The sequence below is a fragment of the Canis aureus genome, chromosome 36 (assembly GCF_053574225.1).
Source record: "Canis aureus isolate CA01 chromosome 36, VMU_Caureus_v.1.0, whole genome shotgun sequence".
NCBI classification, from domain to species: Eukaryota; Metazoa; Chordata; class Mammalia; order Carnivora; family Canidae; genus Canis; species Canis aureus.
In genome coordinates, this window is record NC_135646.1 from 21168969 (window position 1) to 21180601 (window position 11633).

Sequence of the window (11633 nt, forward strand, 5' to 3'; positions counted from 1 at the left end):
ATCATAACTTTATATGATTTGAGATTTCCAGTTCAGTTTTGTGGGATGTTCCAGAAATCACCAATATTCTCTTGAGTATACAAGTTAAGAGATAAAGAGTAGAATTACTCCCAGGAAAGAGTAAGAAGCTATGAATTTCTTGCTTTTCACAATAAACGAGGCAGCTAGAAAGCTATCTTTTTTTCTGTTGATCTTTCTTAGGAGTAATGATGGACCACTTTTTCTCATTGTTTTTTTATGCATATTCTCAGTTTTTAAGATTGGTCATCAACAGCTGTGCATTGGATTATCTCTTAATAAGTTATGATTTTTTCAAAATTCCTTTCTGATACCTGTTGGCAAGATTCTTCACTTTACATTAATGACATTAATGATTAACTGCTTGGCAAATTTTAGTTTTAAGTCCCAATTTCTCATATTCCTTCATCCAGGCACTAATCCATCTTAAAATCCTTCAAATCCATTTATTTCTTCTCTCACAGCATTTTCAGGATCCAGCTTTCCTCCTTCAACAGCCATTCTTTTGTCTGAGCCTTAATTTCCTTACATCCCGACTATAGCAGTTGTTCAAATTCCCGACTATAGCAGTTGTTCAAATTCCAGATCATTCCATCTTCAATCTACCCCTTAAAAGTAGCAGAAGCCACCTTCTAAGGAAATATCACACTGATTATGACTCCTATAACATCAACCTAGTGGTTTCCCTTCAATATACTGAACCTCACTGTTTTCTTATTCCAATATTTCACTTAATATTACTTCCTTTATGAAGCTCTTCAACTCCTAATTTTAAGATTTTATTTATTTATTCATGGGAGACACACAGAGAGAGGTAGAGACACAGGCAGAGGGAGAAGCAGGCTCCCCATGCAGAGTCTGATGTGGGACCCGATCTCAGGGCCTCAGGATCACGACCTGAGCCAAAGGCAGATGCTCAACCACTGAGCCACCCAGGCATCCCTTAAGCTCCTATTTTAGTTGAACTACTAAAGCAGAACATATGCCTCATGCCTTTTAAACTATGTTCTTTTCTGGAAAATGGCTGAGCAGCAGCCCATGTGCCATAAAGAGAAATCTGAGTGTGTAGCTGACCCAGGGGCAGGGCTGGAGTGGGAGCAAGTGGCCAGCTGGAAGCTGGAAATGGCTCCACTGTGGCAGGTGAGAAGTAGGGACAGTAAGCCCACAGCAGCAGGATGGGAGGAACTTTAAAGAAAAGAGTCTCCTTTTCTTTCTATGATGTCTATGTTCCTGCTTAGCACAGGATCTGTGATTAACTCAGACGTCAGTCAGAAAATGATTCCTGGGCAGCCCGGGTGGCTCAGCGGTTTAGCGCAGGCTTCAGCCCAGGGCATGATCCCGGAGACCCGGGATCGAGTCCCACATCAGGCTCCCTGCATGGAGCCTGCTTCTCCCTCTGCCTGTGTCTCTGCTCCTCTCTCTCTCTCTCTCTCTCTCTGTCTCTGTCTCTCATGAGTGAATAAATAAAATCTTAAAAAAAAAAAAAAAGAAAGAAAATGATTCCTGCTGCTTTGTTGGTCCGCCGGTATAGAATGCTCAGTTGGGTGACCCTTGGAATAGAGGTAGAAAGAAATGAAGATTCCTCTGGATTTGAGGCCATAGGATGAGTAGGAGGCATTCTTTGCAGTGAGTGATGATGGGAGCAGTCCCCAGGGAAACACAATGATAAATGGACTTGGTGTCTGTAGGAACTGAGAATGATCTATAGAGTGCAAGAGGGCCCTGAGTCCGACATCCACTGAGCTGCAGGAGATAATAAAGATACTAGAAACATAGGTGTGGTATAGAATTGGGGCAGAGAAAGAAGATAAGGACAGTCTAGTTACAACTGGCCAAAGACTCACCAGTTCTTGGATAAGGTATGAATTATTAGTTAATATCAAAGGGCCACTCCATATATTTTTTGTTCGATTTTCTTTAATGACATCTCAGTTACATAAAATTTTAAATAATTTCTAAAGGTTCAGGGATACATAATTAATTCTTGGTACATAAGGAAAAAATGCCCTCCATAGATTGTTATTATAGGGATCTGGATTGAATGGCATTCCACAAGAATCTTATGTCTGGAGTTTGCAAGCCCAGTAAGTAGGCCCCCATAAAGCAATGCGTTAAAAAAATTACCTGATAATTTTGATCTAATTGGTTTTGGAAAGGGGAGATAAGTATCAGCATTCAAAAATCTCTCCAGGTGATTGTAATGTGTACCAAGGATTAAGACTACTGCTCAAAAGAGTGGTCTTGCTGGGTCATTTCTGCTTATGGGGGCTGTGAGTCCCAGGAGTGCCCGGAAATACCATGGCTGGAGGTAATGAGGATAAAGACCACAAGTCCTGGCTTATAGCTCATATCCCAAGAGGCCACACCTAGATAATCATGGCAGGTAGGTTGGTAGGCAATGGTATGTCATACTCTCAGGTTACAAGGGCACTGGGGGAAAACAAATTACTAACTATATTTGTGAAAATTCTCTGTGGCCCCTAAAGAAATCCTTGTAAAGTCTGGAATTAAGCTAAATATCTTGTTAGTAAAATCTCAATAATTAAAGCATATATACAATCACTAATATTTCTTTTCTTTTCTTTTTAAGTAGTCTCCATGCCCAGCATGGAGTTAAGAGTTAGACATGCAGCTGACTGAGCCACCCAGGTGCTCCCAGCCATTAATATTTATGAGGATGTTTTATATAATAAAAAATTAAGCAAATGGCAATGGGGAAAATCCTCTAAAATTGAATATATAAGCAGAAACAAATGAACCTAGCTGTATATAAAATTGATATTTCCCAAAACCATTAATCCAAGTAAACTTTGAACGTGATACTTGGGCTACACACTCTCAGTAGGAAAGACTGTTAGAATAAAAAGAAAACTGTGTTTAGTAAGTTTGTGAATGGCAGTGTTGAGGGTAGTGATTCTGGAACCATTTTGAATATACTGCATGACTGAGCAAATGAATAAGTACATGTATATTGTTGGGAACTAGGCTTTTCACTGCAGGTGAGGGGAAATCCAAATATGGAGTTGGGGAAAGTGAGGAAGAACCTTGTGGTGTCAGATCAGAATTAGAGGTATTGTTATGGCCTCATTTCTTTAAAAAATATATTTCCCTGATGGCAAGTGATGCAGAGCATTTTCTCATATGCATGTTGGCCATGTCTATGTCTTCCTCTATGAGATTTCTCTTCATGTCTTTTGCCCAAGTAAGTCAGTCGGAGAAGGACAAACATTATATGTTCTCATTCATTTGGGGAATATAAATAATAGTGAAAGGGAATATAAGGGAAGGGAGAAGAAATGTGTGGGAAATATCAGAAAGGGAGACAGAACGTAAAGACTGCTAACTCTGGGAAACGGACTAGGGGTGGTAGAAGGGGAGGAGGGCGGGGGGTGGGAGTGAATGGGTGACGGGCACTGGGGGTTATTCTGTATGTTAGTAAATTGAACACCAATAAAAAATTAAAAAATATATATATATATTTCCTAGCTCTGTCCACTGAAAAAGCCTAAAAGCAAAGATTGCCCAGTAGCATCAGATCTAGTGTCTAAATATTATTTTCCACTGGAAGGAACCAAGGCTCATTGGGGAGGGTGGGTGGGAGAAGGCCAGTTCCAGATCTGGGATAAGGAAAGGACAGAGTAAGCCTGAAACATCTCGTTGAGCCAGAAAGTATTCAGAGGCTGAAGAATCTATGTCAAAAGGATACAGAAACTACCTCGAAGGGGCTCCTATGGGCCACATTTAGGATGATTTGAGCATCAAAAATAATGGCCAGTATGGATTTTGACACATTAATTAAAAAAAAAAAAGAATCTATGAGTCTATATTGATATAAAAAAAATTAAAGCCCCTTACAGAAAAATGCCAAGTAATCAATGTAAGTGCATAAGAGAGTTAGAAGAAATCACCAGGCAATTGCCAGTGACATTAAAACTAATGAGTGAGGGCTGCCTGGGTGGCTCAGTTGGTTGAGCCTCTGACTCTTGACTTTGGCCCAGGTCGTGATTTCATGGTCTCAGGATGGAGCCCGTATCAGGCCCCTGCTCAGCGGGGAGTCTGCTTGTCTCTCTCTCCCTCGCCCCTCCCACTCTCTCTCTCTCTGACATTAATAAATTAAATTAAAGAGTAAAAGACTCCTGGGGAACAGAATTTCATTCATTCAAATGAGCACTTCACAGATAGCTTATTCACCTCACAAGGGAAAGCCTCCCTTGCATACAATGAACCTAGAGGTACCACTATGACCAGATCATCAAACTGAGCATCACTGATAATGGGCCACACGAATGTCATGTGCCTCTGGATGTGATGCCCTCAAAAGACATCCCTGCCAGAAATGGTTAGTTATCCTGAGTCTACTCAGGAGGGAGCAACCATCTAATGCAAACTAAGGAATACTCTCCTGAACAAGTCTCCTGGCTCTTTAAAAATATTCATGCCATGAAAAAAAAAAAAAAGGCTAAGAGACTGTTTTAGATTAAAGGAGATAAAAGAGACAGGCAGTGCACAATCCCAGATTCAGTCCTGGGCCAGAAAAAACAAATAAACCTCAAGACACTTTCAAACCAATTAGAGAAATCTGAAAAAGACTCATATATATATTTTTTAAATATTTTATTTATTTATTCATGACACACACACACACAGGAGCAGAGGGAGAAGCAGGCTCCCTGCAAGGAGCCTGATATGGGACTCGATCCTGGATCCCGGTTCACGCCCTGAGCTGAAGGCAGATGCTCAACCGCTGAGCCACTCAGGCGTCCCTCATATGTTACTATATCAGAAATATTATTCTATCAATGTTAAGTTTCCCAAGAACGTTGGGCTGTGATTATGAAGGAGAATACTATAAGAATATGTGTGTACATATAGTTTTTAACATATTTGATTTCTTTATTATGTTTTGCTATTTTTAAATCTTTTATTCTGAAAACTTCAACCACTCAGAAGAATGAACATTGATAGAGGAGGGTATAGGGGGAACAGAGAGAGAGCGAGAAGGGCACAAATGAGGTAAAATATTGATAATGGTGAATCCAGGCTAAGAGTGTACAGGTGTTCATTTTTCTAAATGATTGAAAATTTTCAAAATAAATTCAAATAGTAAAACTTAAGAGAAATATGTTGAATAGTTAAAAAAAACATGTAAGAGGTAACTGGGAGGATTTTCTACAGGAAGTAAGGGTGAGGGAGAGATTAAAAAATGCTACTTGGTTCTCTGCCTTATGCAAGTAGGTAAATGATAAGGTCATTATTCAAGGTCAAAAATAAAGTAAGAATTTGGCTTAAAGAAGAAGATGGTTAGTTGAGTTTTGATCTTGTTGATTTTGAAGTGATCATGGCTCAACCAAATGAAATATCATAAATATGAAAGTGAGATCTTTAAGAGAAAGATCAGAGCTAGGAGATGTATCTTGGATAATTATCAGTCTGGAGAGGGTAAAGATGAGAGGCAGTGAGTACCAGTGAGACCTTGAAAAACAAGAGTGAGTGGGATGCCTGGGTGGCTCAGTGGGGTTAAATGCCTGCCGTGGCCTCAGGTCATGATCCCAGAGTCCTAGGATTGAGCCCCACATTGGGCTCCCTGCTCAGTGGGGAGTGTGCTTCTCCCTCTGACCCTCCCCCATCCCATGCTCTCCCTCTTACTCTCTCTCTCTCTCTCAAATAAATAAAATCTTAAAAAACAAAACAAAACAAAAAAAGATTAAGAAGAGTGAGGAATGGACTATGGGGATCCAATGGAACTCTCACATTTAATGCAGCTCTTAATCTAAGCTTCAAGGAGTCTGGGAGACCCCCAGTGTTCACCAATACCCAATTCTCTTCCTTTCTGAGCATCTAACTGCATTTCTCAGCTTCTCCGACTTCTAAGTGACATGGTATGACCGACTTCCGGCCAGTGGAGTGGGAGGCAGGATCATATGCATCTTTCATCTGCCCTCCTAGTGCCTCACTGGCTACAGCTACACTTCTCAGACCACACACCCTGGTGTGGCACAGTTCAGAAAATATCACCATCAGATCACGGAGTCCCATCAGCTGCATATTTAACTTACACATGAACTTCAACCTTCCCTGAAATTGGGACTCCTCGATTTCCTTTTATTTTTCCCCCCAACTGTTATCTGTCTCTTTTTTATTCTTTTGGTAATCTCTTCCAGAGTTAACTAGTTCCATTTGTAGGTGATGAAATGTGTAAGAAATTCACTTCAAATGTTGGCCCAGCTCTGAGCCTGGTCTTTCCCTTTACTTGAATTCAGAATTAAGGTTTTGGTTCTTGTTTTTTATGTTCTAAGTCCCAGAAGTAGCTGTCACCGTAGAAGTTCTCTGCAGGCAGTCTTACCCTTTCTAGCAGTAGTCTACAACCAGGCTCCAGCTTCTTCAGGACACTACTACACAGGGTGGATTTTAAAATGTGTTAAACTAAGAGGAATTCTCTCAAATGAGTTTATATGCCTTTTATTTTTAGACAATCTACATGACATGTTTTTTTCTTAAAAACAGTGCATCTGCTCCAAATAGAGCAAGGTCAAAGCAAATGAAGACCTCAAGATGACATCAGTCCCATTTGTCTAAGTCCTGGTGTTGTGTGGATGAAGAGCAGCAGCCAGTTAGGACAACAGGTGATATATTTAAAGTAATAGCCAAGTTCGTTAACGTTTTTTTCCATTTCTAAACCATTCTTATAGAAAATCATATATGAGGTCACACCATCCTCACGGTAGTCCCAGAGTACAACCGTGCCATCTGGACTCATGTTTTCACCAATAAAGATTTGAAATTAGCAAAGATGTGCTCAATTTGTCCTGCAGCCCCTGTCATAAAGGGCTTTACTCTTTCTGGCCTCTGTCTTCAAGTTTGCCTTTGACTGATTTCATGTAATTTTTGATGAACTTCTTGTAGGCTTCCTTTGTGAAGCTGGTTTCCTGCAAGTGATGGCTCAGACAACACCTACGCCTCTGGGCCTGCAGCAGAGGCATTTCCACGAGTCATCAATGAGCGAGTCATCAATGTTACCCTCTGTCCTACCCTTCTAAGGTAGGACATCTACCTCCAGCCACAACCCGTCTGGGATCTCCCAGATCCGGTGGATGTCAGAGAACATCTCATCATGGCTGATGAGGTCCCGTAGATGATCATGATGATGGCTGGAGAGAGACGACAGTGGCGCTAGCTTAGCAGGAGCCAGGAGCTCTAAGCAAGTAGCCAGAGGGACACTCAGGGTGGAGAACGGACAGAAAAACCATTTTTAAAATTTTAAAATTTTATTTATTTGAGAGAGAGAGAGAAGGCATTTGAGGTGGGCAGGGGTGGGAAGGACAGTGGGAGAGGGAGAGAGAGAATCTCCAGCAGACTCCCCGCTGAGGGCAGAGCACCACTTGGGGCTCCATCTCATGACCCTGAGATCATGACCTGAGCCAAAATCAAGAGTTGGCCTTCTAACCAACTGAGCCACCCAGGGGCCCCTGTCCTGGATTCCCTTTAATTCTCACAGCAACAGACAGGCTTGTTCTAGAGGCTTGTATAAGATTAGTCTAATCCCTCCAGGCAAGCAAGTCCTTTTTAGAGTTCTCCACTCACTCCCAGGCAAGGATTTGACAGGTGTGCCAAAGGAGAATGATTTCAATACCTGGACATCTCCATAGCAACCTAACCTTTGTTTTTTATTTTAGTCAAGTTGTTCTCAAACTTCAATCTGCATAAACATTAGGCATAGGATCATATGTATGAAGCCTTATGTTCTGTGTGTTATGGACAATTTAAGGGATTTTTCAATGTTTTTAAAAAATTGTTTTTCAAAAGTAGAAAACACATCCAAATGACTTAAAAAGGAAAAAAATAAAAATGTATTTGATGAAGAATCTGGCTCCTCTCCCTGTCTCACTGTCTAGTTTCTACCTATTCCTATCAAAGCTGATGGCCATTGTTAGGTTGTGTGTCCTTCTAGAATTCCTATATGCAAATATAAGCAAAATGAATATTTTTATGACCCTCCTTTGTACATTCTTCTGTACTTCTCTTTCACTTATCAGTATAACTTGGAGACCTTTCTATATCCGTATATAGAGAATGTCTTCATTCCTTTTTAAAATATATACTGCCAAATAAAATTCCATTCTATGGATGGGCATGAATTATTTCTAATATTTTACTATTGCAAATGATGCCACAATAAATAACTGAAAACATATTATTTTGAATGTGTTCAAGCTGTGGGATACGTTTCCACAGTGGGTTGCTGGGTCAAGGTGCACAAGCAGCATTTGGAATTTTAATACACGTTGCTAAATTTCCTTTCATAGGATTGTTCTACACTACATTTCTGTCAGCAACGTAAGAGGCTACCTGTTTTTCCCCACAGCTTGCAACTGAACTTGTTGTCAAATTTTTATATTTTTGCCAGTCTGATAGGTTAAAAGTGGCATTTGTTTCATTGTAGCTTTTAATTTGAATTTCTCCTATTAATAAGACCTAACCTGGGATCCCTGGGTGGCGCGGCGGTTTAGCGTCTGCCTTTGGCCCAGGGCGCGATCCTGGACACCCAGGATCGAATCCCACGTCGGGCTCCTGGTGCATGGAGCCTGCTTCTCCCTCTGCCTCTCTCTCTCTCTCTCTCTCTGTGTGACTATCATAAATAAAAAAAACAAATTTAAAAAAAAAAAAAAAAAAGACCTAACCTCTCTTCATTTGTAAAAGGGTCATTTATATATATTTTCTTCCTGTGATCTGACTGCTTGCGTCCTTTGTCCACTTTTTTATTGGCTTTTCCTTCATGATTTCTGGGAGATCTTTATATGCTTATGCAATTAGCTTGTGTGTGTTGTGGTTTGCAAAAAATTTTTCCAATTGGTGCTTGTCTTTGAACTTTGTTATATTTTTCCTTATGCAGAACGAGGTTATTGAATGCAACTGAATTACTAATTTTTTCTTTTATGGAATTTAGAGTCTGAGTCATAGTAATCATATAAAGGAATTCTTCCGTGATTTCTTCTTTTACTCTTTGGATTTCATTTCTGACATTTAAATGTTAATCTTTTTTATCTTGGTTTATCTTGGTGTAGTGGTGCAGTGTGTTACAGTTAATTTTCAGTCTTGATTTTCACTTGGAAGCTGGCCCCAGGTGACATGTGACTCTACTGTACTCATTTGTGCACAAATCTTCAGTTTCTGCCCTTAAGTAAAGCATCTAGTAGGCTACCAACCCTGGCCAACATAACGCAAATAATCCTGATGACTGCTATGTCCCTCTTCACTGACTGTATCAGGAATGCACAAAGGGAATCAGTGCAGCTTTACCTTGGAACCTGGCAAAAAGTGCAGAAAAGCCCAGGAAAAAAAAGGTGGGGGGGACAGTTCACACATTCCAATGATGAGTAAGCTGGCTCTACGTGGAGCAAGAGAAAAGTGAAAGGAGGTAAAGACTAGGGTGGGTGAAATACGGGGCAGGAGCTAAGAGAAACAAAGTTCACATTTAAAGATGTTAAAGGGCAAGGATTTGAACTTTCTAAGGTTTGAAAGTCAAATCTGGAGTTTGGGGCTTTCTGTAACGGTTTCCCTTTAGGACAAGCAGATGCATTTCAGGAATACTTAAGGGCAGTAGGCACATTTATGGACCTTTTGTGGGCTGAGAGGACACATTTCCAGGTAGCAGTAAGAGAAAGAAAGGCAGACTGAAACTTTTAGGAGAAAGTATGTTTCTGGTCTGTGTTCTATCTCTGCAGCAGCTGGGAAAGCCACACAAGATAAAGGGGTTTCACAAGTACTGTGGTAACAATATGCTTTGGAATTTTCCGGAAAGAGTCATCATTGCCAAATGACCAGAGACTGACTGAATTCTGACCGAATGCCCTTGATCACACTCCACATCGTGGTGTACAATCTTCGCTTTGTTTGTGCCCTGCCTGGCATAAGCGTATGAATCAGCTTCCTTAATACAGACAACCTGATCCCATAAATCACCTGCAGAAAAAAAAATAGACCAAGTAACATGCCAGAAGGGGACAAAAACACATGCTAGCGAGGTCCCCTCGGCCAAGAACAACATGCCCTGATGTGACATGTGTGGGGTTACTTGCAGGATAGAGCCTGGGGCTGGGTTTGAATATTGGCTCTGCTGCCCTATGTGGTCGCAGTCAATTTACTACAACTCTCTGAGGCTCAGTGTCATCATCTTAAAATGGAGACATCTGTGTCACCTTAACAGGGTTCTTAGCTGCCTTAAATTTGTTCTGAAATGGGCTGAGATTACAATAGTAATCTAAGGTTGTTAGGAGGACTCCATGGGGTCATGTGTATAAAGGAACCTGGAAAACAGACCCAGGGAAGAGCAGTTGCCACTATTACTAATGGGCTGTGCGAATCTCCGACACTGTCACTTGTCCTACCTTGTCCTGTGTGTACAGTCTTTCTTCTTTGCTGCCACTGTCCCTGGGAACATGCTGAGCCATTACCTTGTGGACCACGCCAGGCAATGCCAAGGTCAGAGACATCGATGGGACCAAGAAGGAAACAGAATCCCAATGGTGCCAAGTGTTACATGGGATGGTGTGGCCGTCTTCCATGTGAATAGAAGCCCGATGACCCACCAGGACTCCTAGGAGCGCCACCAGGCAAGTCCATAATGGGAGGTGGAAACCACTGGTTTCCATCCGATGCAGAGGATGACAGGAAAAGGCATCCTCAGGAGAGTGTTATTTTCACCTTCCTCTGGGGGTGTATCCTTGAGTTTCCTAAACCAAGGCTCAGCTGGTGCCACTTTTAGGAACTCAGGCTCCTAAGAAGATGGACATTCAGAAAAACAGTAGGGAGAATTAAAGCTCTTTAAACTCTCACAACCTAAAGGACTGGTTTTCACCCTTTACATTCTCAGATAATAACAGTTGGCTCTTCAGATACCAGCTTTCTACCCTGGCAGGGATTTGCTTTTTTTATCCACTCCCAAACCCAGTTTTCTTTCTTCTTTTAAATTTTTCTTTTATCAAGTTAACTGTTGGGGTTGCTTTTTGCGAAATACTTCAGTGTACTGAATGGAGTAGATTGCTGATAGATAACTATGCCTTTAAGTGCCTCATAGGTATTACTGACCTTCCAACTCTGTCCTTATTTATTTGTGATTTTAGCATGTGGCCTGGTGTTGGTTACCACAGCCAGGAAAAGTTCTCCTGCCAAGGCAGGCATGTCATTACAAAATACTGCCTTTCATGTGCCATGTTTAACACCTGAATGATGCATGACGAGGCATCCGACTGGGTCTTGGGAATGCTGCTGGCAATCTACACACTTTGCTGAAAAAACAAAGCAGATTGGAAGGGCGCGTGGGGGGCTCAGTTGGTTTAAAGACGACTCTTGATTTCAGCTCAGGTTATGATCTCAAGGTTGTTGAGATCAAGCCCTGAGTAGGGCTCATCGCTGGGTGTGGAGCCTGCTTAAGATCTTCTCTCTCCCTCTCCCTCTCCCTCTGCCCCTCCCCCCCTCCACTCTCTCCCCTATCTCAAAATAAATAAATAAAAGTAAATTAAAAAAAAAAGCAAATGGGGCACCTAGGTGACTCAGTCAGTTAAGCATCCCACTCTTGATCTTGGCTCAGGTCTTGATCTCAAGTTCAAGCTCAGCAT

At 41.4% G+C, this 11633-nt stretch overlaps 1 pseudogene; it reads right to left on the reverse strand.

Moving 5' to 3' along the window:
* Positions 1–6415: 6415 nt before the first annotated feature.
* On the reverse strand, positions 6416–10508 carry LOC144305808 (translationally-controlled tumor protein-like; annotated as a pseudogene).
* Positions 10509–11633: the final 1125 nt, after the last annotated feature.